Below are 13,109 nucleotides of genomic sequence, written 5' to 3' on the forward strand. Positions count from 1 at the left end.
TCACTGGGCAGGATAAAATACATGGGTGGTGTGAACTGGTCACTGGGCAGGATAAAAGACATGGGTGGTGTGAGGAGGTCAGTGGGCAGGATAAAACACATGGGTGGGGTGTGGAGGAGAGGAAGAGGTACGTGAAGGTTGTTTACACAACTCTGTCCTTGATCTATGCCTTGGAACAAAAATATTCATTTTCAATGATATCAACTGTGAGAGTTTCTCTTTTGTGAATAATATTGTAAACCCCACCAAAGTACAGGCTTTCATCGACTGCTACACCATAGCCTTGAGGAAAAAGCCTGAGGAAAAACAGCCTGCCTTGATATCATTTTCCAAACAGGCCAGCGTATCAATCATCTTTCATATTCTCCTCTAAGAGAGGATGACATCAGTGTTCCCTTCAAGACGCCTGTGTTGTTCTGTCACATCTGGTTCTGTCAAGACTAATGCTGTGAGTGACCCTGAACTTCAGGACTTTCATGATAGTTCTTCATTTGTGCTTTTGATTACAACCTTTTGTTCCCAGAGAGTGACCCAGACAGTCAGACATTCACTGACGGCCACCCTATAACGCAGGACAGTAAGATATCTTTATTCTCTTTGAACTCAGGTCTACCTTCCAAATGAGGGCCTTACAATGAGAATAAGGATGACATTGACGGTGTCTAGACAGGAACCTTGCCTGCAGACGTGGCAACAAACCCATTGCCTATGAAATGTCAGAGTACACAGCCGCACAAAGTTTCGCCTCTGGAATCCAATTGATATTTGAAGGAAGAAGATGCTCCGTCTCAGAGATAATTACCTGGTATTGAGTTCTGGTGCGCAGGTATTCTTCAGTTGTTGTTAAGTTATTACGTGGAAGATGCCACAGAGTCAGGGTCAAGGTGCGTCTCGGTGGTGCGGATCAGGTGCGTTTTCCATTATCGAAGCCTGAGGTCACTAATTGAGGTCTGAAAGCTTGTAAGACCTGATGCAGTGACCTAACAAACAAGCAGAAATGTAGCACCACTCAGATATTGTCACATTGCCCAGAATTTCATTTAACATGTGGCAACAAGTCTTCTAGAAGGGGACAATTCCTTGTATTGGTCTCTTCTCTTTCAGGGGATTTGGAATACCTTCCCACACAAGGCCATAACTATTCACACAAGGCCACAGAGAGGGAGTGAAAGACAGAGAGAGAGAGAGAAAGAAAGAGAAAGCGAGAAAACACTTTTTTTTCAAATAAAAAAACTGAACCCCCACCCAAAATACCTTATTTCACATAATTATTCAGACCCTTTGCTATGAGACTCAAAATTAAGCTCAGGTGCATCCTGTTTCCATTGATCATCCTTGAGATGTTTCTATAACTTGATTACAGTCCACCTGTGGTAAATTCAATTGATTGGACATGATTTGAAAAGGCACACACCTGTCTATATAAGGTCCCACAGTTGACAGTGCATGTCAGAGCATTAACCAAGCCATGAGGTAGAAGGAATTGTCCATAGAGCTCCGAGACAGGGTTGTGTCAAGGCACAGATCTGGGGAAGGATACTAAACATTTCTGCTCTATTGAAGGTCCTCAACAACACAGTGGCGTCCATCATTCATAAATGGAAGTTTGGACACACCAAGACTCTTCCTAGAGCTGTCCGCCCAGTCAAACTGAGCAATAGGGGGAGAAGGGGTGACCAAGAACTGCTCTGACAGAGCTCCAGAGTTCCTCTGTGGAGATGGGAGAACCTTCCAAAAGGACAACCATCTCTGCAGCACTCCACCAATCAGGCATTTATGGTAGAGTGACCAGACAGAAGCCACTCCTCAGTAATAGGCACATGACAGCCAGCTTGTAGTTTGCAAAAAGGCACCTAAAAGACTCTCAGAACACGAGAAACAAGTCTGATGAAACCAAGTCTGATGAGTCTGATGAAACCAAGATTGAACTCTTTGGCTTGAATGCCAAGCGTCACGTCTGGAGGAAACCTGGCACCATTCCTACGGTGAAGCATGGTGGTGGTGGCAGCATCACCCTGTGGGGACATTTTTCAGTGGTAGGGACTGGAGACTAGTCAGGATTTAGGGAGAGATGAACAGAGCAAAGTACAGAGAGATCCTTGATGAAAACCTGCTACAGAGCCCTCAGGACCTCAGACTGGGGCAAAGGTTCACCTTCCAACAGGACAACAACCCTAAACACACAGCCAAGACACTACAGGAGTGGCTTTGGGACAAATCTCTGAATGTCCTTGAGTGGCCAAGCCAGAGCCCAGACTTGAACTCAATCAAAAATCTCTGGAGAGGCCTGTGAATGTAATCAATTTTAAGGCTGTAACATACCAACATTTGGAAAAAGTCAAGGGGTCTGAATACTTTCCGAAAGCACCATATATCCTAATTAATTGGAAAATCTAATTCAGGGTGTCTTTTGCATAATCCAGAAATTGGCTATTGTACTGTATAAAACCACTTTGGACTTTGGTGGCAACTGGCTGTCTGGCGGCAACTGGCTGTCTGGCTCCCTCTAGTCGTGCGCCTGTGAAGAACTGGGTGGGCGGTGTCGTCGAATATTTAAAAAGTCTAAACAAGTTGTCAATGAGGAGGAAGGAAATATAAAACCTCACCTTCCACGTCGCCAGGGTTGTATTCGCCAGCTATCAACAGAAGGACAGGATGGCTTGCTCTGACAGCTGCCAGTGCCTCGGCGAAAGGGGACAAAGAAGCATCCTTTACAGCATTTTGAAAACGACAACCAACCGAATCAGCATTCACAGGGGCGGGCGAGGTTAGCGGTCCCGCAACAGCAGCCTTGTTCGTGTGGATCTAAGAAGAATGTGGTTCTCCTTTCTCCCCAGACAACGTGTAAAGCAGCGTCCGTAGCGCTTTTAAAAACGCTGAAGTTTGTTAAAAATGTACTTTGTTTTCGGAAACTTCCAGCGGAGGACCAGTTACAGCTCGTGCGCAACAGCTGGGCTCAGCTGCTCGTTTTGGGCATGGCGCAGGACTTGATCGACTTCGAGACCATGGAGACGCCAGAACTCAGTATGTTACAGAACATACTAACCAGCGGACAAGGAAGACAGGAGACCGCGCACGGGCGCAGTGGCCAAGGCGTTACTCTCACTGATGTCCAAGGAATAAACATGTTTTTGAATAAATGTTGGGGACTGGACATCAGCACCAAAGAATATGCATATTTAAAGGGAGCCATTCTCTTCAATCCAGGTTTGATAAAGAAATGGTTTTATGGTGTATTTACTCGTTTTATTATTATTAGCAAGTCTATTATTATCATTATAGTTGTTTTTGCTATTATTTTTTAGAATAATAATGATCATCATTATAATTATAATTGTTTTTATAATTATTGTCATTATTATTAGTAGTCTATTATTATTATTTTATGAATGGGCTATTATTAACTATGCGACTATTTATGACTCGTTTGAGTTCACCTTAATAGTTCCTGATTTGAACTTCCATTTTATTCTCTCCTTAGACATTGCAGAGCTCCGGTGTCAAAGCTACATTCAGGCACTGCAGAGCGAAGCGCATCAAGCCCTTAGTGAATATGTGAAAGTCACTCACCGAAGAGACTCTACAAGGTTCACTAAACTATTCATCGCGCTCTCCATGCTACGGTCCATCAATGCAAACGTCGTGGCTGGACTTTTCTTCAAACCTGTCATTGGCACGGTCAGCATGAATGAACTTCTGCTCGAGATGTTTTACGGAAAATAGACTGAATAAACTGGTTAAAGACTGAACACAGACAGAGCTGTGGACTGGACTGGAGGCGGAACAGAATAACAACAGGCAGGTGTATGTGTATTTCTTTTGCTATAACACATCCTATTTTTGTCAAATAAAAGTGTTTGCTGAACTTTGCATGTGGTTATTTCAGTTTATCAGCCTATATCATATTTTTTTTAAGTATAACCTACGGTTATGTCTAATAACAGCCCCATAATACATTCAATATTATTTGACTGCAATTGTAACCAGGGACCCTCTGCACACATCTACAACTGCCTCCCACCAAGCATCGTTTACCCATCGCTCCACAAAAGCCGCGGCCCTTGCAGAGCAAGGGGAACAACTCCTTCAAGGTCTCAGAGCGAGTGACGTCACCGCACCCCGCTAACTTGCGATCCGTTTCACATCGGTTACACAATACATTACCTGGATAATGCTGACCGTGATAATGCATTACTGTGTTTCACCTGAAGAGGGCAATGCTCACCCACAAACCTGAGAGAGAATTTGAGGCAGTCTAGAAAAAGACATTTCCATTCATGCAGACATTGACAACTACATCAATCCCAAAGCTTTTAGCACTCCCATAGGTCCTGAACTGTCTAGGTTGTAAACTGCTTTATGAGGTACTGTGAATATGTTAAAAACAGAAGTAGTGATACCAGTGTCTCTAATACTATGCATTCATTCAACACGCCTCCAGACAGCAATGACATAGCATCTCATGTCAGAGCAGGTCATTGGACTGGGTCGGTCCCTTAGGAGGGGCTGCTGTACCATCTAGTGAGGGTGAGGTGGGTCACAACACGTGTCTGGTGCCAACCAGTGTCAGGATAAGACCAGGCTGTTAGGATACCCACACCACATGCCACACACATCAATGGAAGGAAGAGGCACATGGCAGGTGGCTGTGGGGATCAGGAGTGGCATGGACCCGGGGCGAGGCGTGTGGGCTTCCAGTCATGCAGTAAGGAGAAGGGACGGCTGCCAGGTCTGAGAGGTGTTGCCGTGGGAGGAGGCAACAGGCAGGTGGCTGTGGGGATCAGGAGTGGCATGGACCCGGGGCGAGGCGTGTGGGCTTCCAGTCATGCAGTAAGGAGAAGGGACGGCTGCCAGGTCTGAGAGGTGTTGCCGTGAAGACGCGCTGGGCGGAGGCCGTGGGAGGAGGCAACAGGCAGTGGCGGTGAGGCCTGATGATAAATGTGATCAATGTGGGCTAAGTTCATTATAGGAGGGGGAAGAGGAAGATGAGAAAGAGTGGGAAGAGGAGGAGGAAGAGACGTCACTCTTACAATACTTAACATTTTCCATTGGGTGTACAGAAAATGTTGCAGTTTTAAAGCAGGTTTGCTGCAATTCTATTCATTTTGCCCTGGGGCGGAGAGAAATGTTGGCCGTTTTATTATGATATCTGAGTGAGACTGACTAATCAAATAAATGGTGACCCCCCCGGACGGTAATTCGACCATGGCCGCTAAACTAACTAAAACGTTAGCTGACATGGGGTAATTGACTGAATATCAGAGACTGACATAACAAGAGAAAAACTTCTGATACACAACCAAATTTCAAAATTGCACCTTGTGTTTTCTATTATTCTAACTCTCAACAGTAAGTTGAGACCCCGAGAAATTAATCCGGGAGTTGCCTTATTTCTACACCACCTATCTGATCTCCAGCTCTGAACCCAGTTCTGAACCCAGCTCTGAACCCAACTCAGAACCCAGCTCTGAATCCAGCTCTGAACCCAGCTCTGAATCCAGCTCTGAATCCAGCTCTGAATCCATCCAGCAGAGCTCTACATGCCTCAGAACTACCCATGGTGGCACTTTGACATCTCAGTCCCCCAAAGAGATACATATCTAACTAAATCATCCTATAGCGCTGTAGTTGAAGTCAGTGTTTGACACATGGCATCCCTAAGGGATCCCATCTCATTTCCAATGAGGCAGGAGATCATGATGGATTGATCCCAAGGAGCCAGGCTGTCAGTACAGCAGGCCTCTTCCAGGGCATCACAGACCTTCTCTCTCTGTCTCTACAGCGCACGGCTTCTCTCTGCATGCCTTCTCTAATTAATCTGCTCCCGAGAGTTCAGTTCCCCCATAGACTTCTCATCTCCTCTTCACTTGCTCCTAATGTGACAACCTAAACCGTGGTATCAGCTCTGCCCTAGTTACTGTATAATACCCCTGTCTCCCCCATCGCTGTGTCTTGTCATAGAGAACATAATGAGAAGAAGAGATCCCATTTTCCCCTTGCTGTGCCTCGTCAGTTGGTGCCAGAGGTGGGATGTGGGTCCTTTTCTGTGCGACGCCCAGTGAAACAGCGTCACTGTGTTCATGCTAACTGGCGACTATGAACTACACCGGGAAAGAGCAAGAGCAGCGCTACAGTGCTACTGTTGGGAAGGAAAACTCAAATGGCTTTGAATCTGTTTAATGAATAAATAATAAACCTCCATCTGTAGGAATGGACAATGAATAATACATTAGCAACATTTCAACCTTAAACGCAGCATCTGCTAAGCGAATTGATTTCCTCACTGGATGATCTATCTGAGAGAAGATAGATATAAAACCATGCTGTTTATTGCTTCTTTGGGAATAGCACAGAGATAATTCAGCCAACAACTCGGCCAATTGGTGCAGGAGTGGAAAATTGATGTTATTTAATAGGGGCCGACTTGTGTATTACCTGTGTAGGAGTGGCACATTTCCTTACATTGTGTTTCTAAGGAGGTGCTACAGGCTTAACCCACTGGTTCATTGATCCAGTAATTGCAATGTTGCCTGATCATGTATATTCCGCTCAAATGTTTCCTAATTAATTTTAAGCTCTTTCTTTCATATTTCCTCCCCCTTTAGAGGCTCCCCACTGCACCGGGCAGCCCCTCCCTCCCTACCTCCCCTGAAAGTTGCATGAAACAGGATAATCTCAGGGTGTCAATTATAAACAGGCACAGTGACTAATATACCCATTCACCCTGGCAGAGGTCTGCTGCAGCTTTGTTCTGACAGTTAAATACATGCACCTCTATTCAGCGAGGATTCCGCTGCTTCACGCTTCATTTAATTTGTGTCATCAACCTGGTGCCTAACTGTTTTCCGTTCCCTTTCTCCGGCCCCAGGTGTACTGAGACTTCTCTCGTTGGGAATTAAGTTGGGCTGAGGAGGAGGAGGAGAGGGTGGGTAGGATTGCTGTTGTAGGATTTATGCTAATAGAGGGGGCGTGTGTGTGTGTGTGTGTGTTACGTTGAGAGGAAGTTCGAACAAACCACTTCATCAGTCATCTCTACAGAGGATGAGTGGCATGAGACGCCCCTTGGTTTATTTCCCAGGGTTGTTTCTGTACCAACTGTACCTCACTGCCCCCCCCCCCCTCTCTCTCTCTCTCTCTCTCTCTCTCTCTCTCTCTCTCTCTCTCTCTCTCTCTCTCTCTCTCTCTCTCCCTCCCTCCTTCCCTCCCTACACAACCTCTGCTTTCTTTCAATTTAAGCTCTTAATTGCCAAAGATGATAACAAGTTAATTATTACTCTGCAGGCTAGTAAAAACACAGCTGTCACAGCACTCTGTGTGTCGCTGCAGTGTGTCTGTGTGTGTGTGTGTGGCTGACTGTAAGCTGCTGCTGCTGCTGCTGTGTGATGGCACCATCTGAGGGGACAAGGGAGAGAGCTAGGGAGAGCTGTCTTTCAGCCCGATGGAGGCCATCGGTGTAATGAGTTCATAGCCAGGGAGGGCAGCAGCTACTACCTTTTTTTCACTCTCACAGCGGTAGCCATTTTGACTTGGCAACCCACACTCACAACCCACACTCACAACCCACATTCACAACCCATGCTCAAGCTTTCAGTGTGCTCAAATTACTAAGGCTTGGGGTTTATGAAAATACATTTGTTTACAACTATAAAAGCTATCTTGGTGACAGTTCAGTGGAGGCTGCTGATGGAGGGACGGCTCATATTAACATCTGGAATGGAGTCAATGGAATGGTATGAGAAATATCAAACACGTGGTTGATGCCATTCCATTGAATCCATTCCAGCCATTATTATGAGCCGTCCTCCCCTCATTAGCCTCCACAGTGACAGTGGTGCAGACAGGTTTGCCCCTAAAAACTATCGATTAGAGTGACCTCATTTACTGTACTAATCCATGCACCGTTGTTCAGGGACCGGCTAGAGAGGGGCCCAGAGATATCTACAAGTAGGGTACGTGTGACAGATCTATTCATCACGTTGCTCATGTGTCTTGGCCAAATCCAGGTGTTTGTTTATGTAGGCCATGCACCGTTGTTCAGGGACCGGCTAGAGAGGGGCCCAGAGATATCTACAAGTAGGGTACATGTGACAGATCTATTCATCACGTTGCTCATGTGTCTTGGCCAAATCCAGGTGTTTGTTTATGCAGAGAAGAGTTGTGGTTTTTGGGCTGACTGGTAAAACTGACTATAAACATCATGTAGGCTACAATTCAAGCCATGACCAATAGATGACAGTGTTTCACAAAGAATGTCTACGTTCCTGATCTGGCTCTTCTTTTTCTCCAGCTGCAGTACACCTGCCATTTTGAATCAACACACACACCAGTGGCGGTCAGTGACATTTATGACGAGGGAGCACAATGTTTTTTGTTCATGAGCATGGCCTTATTTCTATTACAGCATGTTGGATGACTGTGATTCATTCTCCATTCACCCAGTTCAATGTAACATTGATGGGTTTAGGCTACTACATGATACTCACATTTTCCGTGCACCCATCATGAGGTTGCTACAACCTAGCCTATGAATACAAGTATACAACGTAGGTGCACACAGGTCGAGAGAAAAAATGGAGATGACAGACAGTGACACATTCAATACCGCCTTGCACACTCTTGCCTGCATCTAGCTGATCTAGGGTGTAATCATTCGTCCAACAGTAGAGGAGAGTTTCAATTGGATAAATGCAGGTATTTTTATCCCTGTTTTGTTTGCCTTTGTTTAAGAAGCATTTTTCAACAGAATCAGAGGAATGAAAACACCCCTGATCAAACCCACTACAATCATGCAGTAACATCACAGTGTACAGTCAGTAAGCAGTTACACCAACGGGATCCGGTGGCCAATACATGAATAAAACCAAAAGATGTGTCTGTTACTGGAACTCTGTGAAGCATTTATTTGGGCTGTAATTTCTGAGGCTGGTAACTGTAATGAACTTCTCCTCTGCAGCAGAGGAAAGTCTGGGTCTTCTTTTCCTGTGGTGGTCCTCATGAGAGCCAGTTTCATCATAACACTTGGTGGTTTTTGCGACTGCACTTGAAGTTCTTGAAAATTTCCAGATTGCCTGACCTTCATGTTTTAAAGTAATGATGGACTGTTGTTTCTCTTTGCTTATTTGAGCTGTTATTTCTATAATATGGACTTAAGTCTTTTACCAAATAGGGCTGTCCTCTGTATACCACCCCTACTTTGTCACAACACAACAAATTGGCTCAAACGCATTAAGAAGGAAAGAAATTCCACAAAATAGCAAGGCGCACCTGTTAATTGAAATTAATTCCAGGAGACTACCTGGGAGCTGGTTGAGAGAATGCCAAGAGTCTGCAAAGCTGTCAAGGCAAAGCGTGGCTACTTTGAAGAATCTCAAATATAAAATATATTTAGATTTTTAAACACTTTTTGGTTACTACATGATTCCATATGTGTTATTTCATAGTTTTGACATTTGCACTATTATTCTACAATGTAGGAAATATTAAAAATAAAGAAAAACCCTGGAATGAGTAGGTGTGTCCAAACTTTTGACTGGTACTGTAGGTCTGCATTGAAATCATTGCATGCCTCCTCGATGGCCTGAAGGAGGGTGGTACGCTCATGGGGATGGCAGTCGTACATCTTTCTTGTATTGTAATCGTGTATTTTACAGTATAGTCGTGGTCCAATATGTTGCTCAGTTCATAAGAGCCCCCCCCCCCCCCCCCCCAACAACTTTAGTTTGGATACATGTTTACTGTATAGGGGATGGTTTGTTTAGGACCTTCTGGATTATCCCCTATTGGTACTGTATTGTATTGATATTGTGTTACTGCACTGTAGGAGCTAGAAACAGGGCCATTTCACTGCACCTGCCATAACATCGGTTCATCTGTGTATGCGACCAATCAACTTTGATTTGATTTATTACATACTGTACATTTCTGATCTCGTCAATATCATATTTTAAATCATAATAGTAATCATCATAGTAGTACATACAGTATCATACTTGTTATGTTTCTACTTTACAGAGAGATATTTTCATTATGTAGTTCTCAGAATCTGTTGTAGACAAACGAGTTGACATGTTAAATCTATAGGTTCACCAAACGTTTAAGTGGTCATCAATGAAGAGCAGTTGGATTAAGTAATAGTAAAACGTTTTCTAACAAAACAGAAGAAAATCATATCGAAAGTAATGTGAGCGTTGCATTGTGAAATACATTTACTCTATATGAACATGCATTGCAACGTGAAACATGTACACTACATGACCAAAAGTATGTGGACGCCTGCTTGTCGAACATCTCATTCCAAAATCATGGGCATTAATATGGAGTCGCCCCCCCCCCCTGCTGCTAAAACAGCCTCCACTCTTCTGGGAAGGCTTAACACTAGATGTTGGAACATTGCTGTGGGGGCTTCCAGTCAGCCACAAGAGCATTAGTGAGGTCGGGCACTATTGTTGGGAGATTAGGCCTGGCTCTCAGTCGTCGTTACAATTCATCCCAAAGGTGTTCGATGGGGTTGAGGTCAGGGCTCTGTGCAGGCCAGTCAAGTTCTTCCACACCGATCTCGACAAACCATTTCTGTATGGACCTCACTTTGTGCACAGGGGCATTGTCATGCTGAAACAGGAAAGGGCCTTCCCCAAACTGTTGCCATTCATTTGGAAGCAGAGAATTGTGTAGAATGTCATTGTACACTGTAGTGTTAAGATTTGCCTTCAGTGGAACTAAGGGGCCCGAAACATGAAAAACAGTACCAGACCATTATTCCTCCTCAACCAAACTTTATAGTTGGCACTATGCATTGGGACAGGTAGCATTCTCCTGGCATCTGCCAAACTCAGATTTGTCTGTCGGACTGCCAGATGGTGAAGCATAATTCATCACTCCAGAGAACACTTGTCCACTGCTCCAGAGGCCAATGGTGGCAAGCTTTACACCACTCCTCCAACAGTTCTTATGCTGATGTTGCTTCCAGAGGCCAATGGCGGCGAGCTTTACACCACTCCTCCAACAGTTCTTATGCTGATGTTGCTTCCAGTGGCCAATGGCGGCGAGCTTTACACCACTCCTCCAACAGTTCTTATGCTGATGTTGCTTCCAGTGGCCAATGGTGGCGAGCTTTACACCACTCCTCCAACAGTTCTTATGCTGATGTTGCTTCCAGTGGCCAATGGCGGCGAGCTTTACACCACTCCTCCAACAGTTCTTATGCTGATGTTGCTTCCAGTGGCCAATGGCGGCAGCTTTACACCACTTCTCCAACAGTTCTTATGCTGATGTTGCTTCCAGAGGCCAATGGCGGCGAGCTTTACACCACTCCTCCAAAAGTTCTTATGCTGATGTTGCTTCCAGAGGCCAATGGCGGCGAGCTTTACACCACTCCTCCAACAGTTCTTATGCTGATGTTGCTTCCAGTGGCCAATGGCGGCGAGCTTTACACCACTCCTCCAACAGTTCTTATGCTGATGTTGCTTCCAGAGGCCAATGGCGGCGAGCTTTACACCACTCCTCTAACAGTTCTTATGCTGATGTTGCTTCCAGAGGCCAATGGCGGCGAGCTTTACACCACTCCTCCAACAGTTCTTATGCTGATGTTGCTTCCAGAGGCCAATGGCGGCGAGCTTTACACCACTCCTCTAACAGTTCTTATGCTGATGTTGCTTCCAGAGGCCAATGGCGGCGAGCTTTACACTACTCCTACAACAGTTCTTAAGCTGATGTTGCTTCCAGAGGCATTTTTGCCATTGTTGCTCCTAGATGTTTCCACTTCACAATAACAGCACTTACAGTTGACAGGGGCAGCTCTAGAAGGGCAGAAATTTGACAAAATGACTTGTTGGAAAGGTGGCATCCTATGACGGTGCCATGTTGAAAGTCACTGAGCTCTTCAGTTAGGCCAGTCTACTACCAATGTTTGTCAATGGAGATTGCATGGGTGTGTGCTCGATTTTATACACCTCTCAGCAACGGGTGTGGCTGAAATAGCCGAATCCACTAATTTGAAGGGATATCCACATACCTTTGTATACATAGTGTATTCTATTGCAGTGGGCTAGATCAGGGTCACACAGAGTGATTCTTGGTTGTCTTGGTAACAAATCTACTTTGAAACAAAAGTATACACCTCACACACATGGTTATGGGCTTAACAAAAGTCACCTGTACCATGTCAGATATAGAGATGAAATGTATTACATTTTGAGTTTGCATCCCAATATTACACTTTATATACATCACAGAAGACTAAAATATATTACAAATGTTTGACATAGAAACACCAGATTTTTTGTAACCCCCCCCAAAACGGATTTAATTAGGGTTAGGCATTAGGGTTAGGCATTAGGGTTAGCAGAGTGGTTAAGGTTAGGTTTAAAATCAGATTTTATGACTTTGTGGCTGTGCCAGTTAGTGACCACTCTGTACAGCACCTTCCAGAACAAGAGTCATGATGAAAAACGCTAACTTGCGGAAAAATGACTTTATGATTTTGTGTGTTGTACTTAGTCAACTTAAAATGTGCTTAGTTTTGAAAAAAACTGCCTTTTTAATATAATAATAATAATAATATATGCCATTTAGCAGACGCTTTTATCCAAAGCGACTTACAGTCATGTGTGCATACATTCTACGTATGGGTGGTCCCGGGAATCGAACCCATTTTTGATGATCTCTTTTGAGTTATGTACTAAGAGTTGTGAACATGTATCAGATAATTGTAAAAATTGCACCAAGGCGCTAATGTTTTTTTTAATACACATCAATAAAATGGTGAAATCTGATAGTTTTATTTGAGTCTGTGCTGTATTTGATTTTAAATGGACGACAGGGCTGGCCTAGGGGTCGGTGGCCAAACATGGCTGCTGCCTCGACATGTGAGGACCATGTCTGTAAGGCACAATGTCTGTAGGGATATAGCCCAGCTAACCCCCCCCCCCATTTTTAAATGTATGTAGTTCTGTCCTTGAGCTGTTCTTGTCTATTAATGTTCTGTTGCTTTCGCAACAATTAATGGGGATCCTAATAAAATACCAATACCAAAGTGCCAGAGTGAATAAGGTCCTACAAGTAGCATCACTATATGGCTGGAGCTTCCCAGCAGCAGTAGTAGTCTAATGTAA

At 44.5% G+C, this 13,109-nt stretch overlaps 1 pseudogene; it reads left to right on the top strand.

Moving 5' to 3' along the window:
• The first annotated feature begins 2,553 nt into the window (after nucleotides 1-2,553).
• LOC124011454 lies at nucleotides 2,554-3,865 on the top strand (annotated as a pseudogene).
• Nucleotides 3,866-13,109: the final 9,244 nt, after the last annotated feature.

This window comes from Oncorhynchus gorbuscha, linkage group LG23 (assembly GCF_021184085.1).
Source record: "Oncorhynchus gorbuscha isolate QuinsamMale2020 ecotype Even-year linkage group LG23, OgorEven_v1.0, whole genome shotgun sequence".
Lineage (NCBI taxonomy): Eukaryota > Metazoa > Chordata > Actinopteri > Salmoniformes > Salmonidae > Oncorhynchus > Oncorhynchus gorbuscha.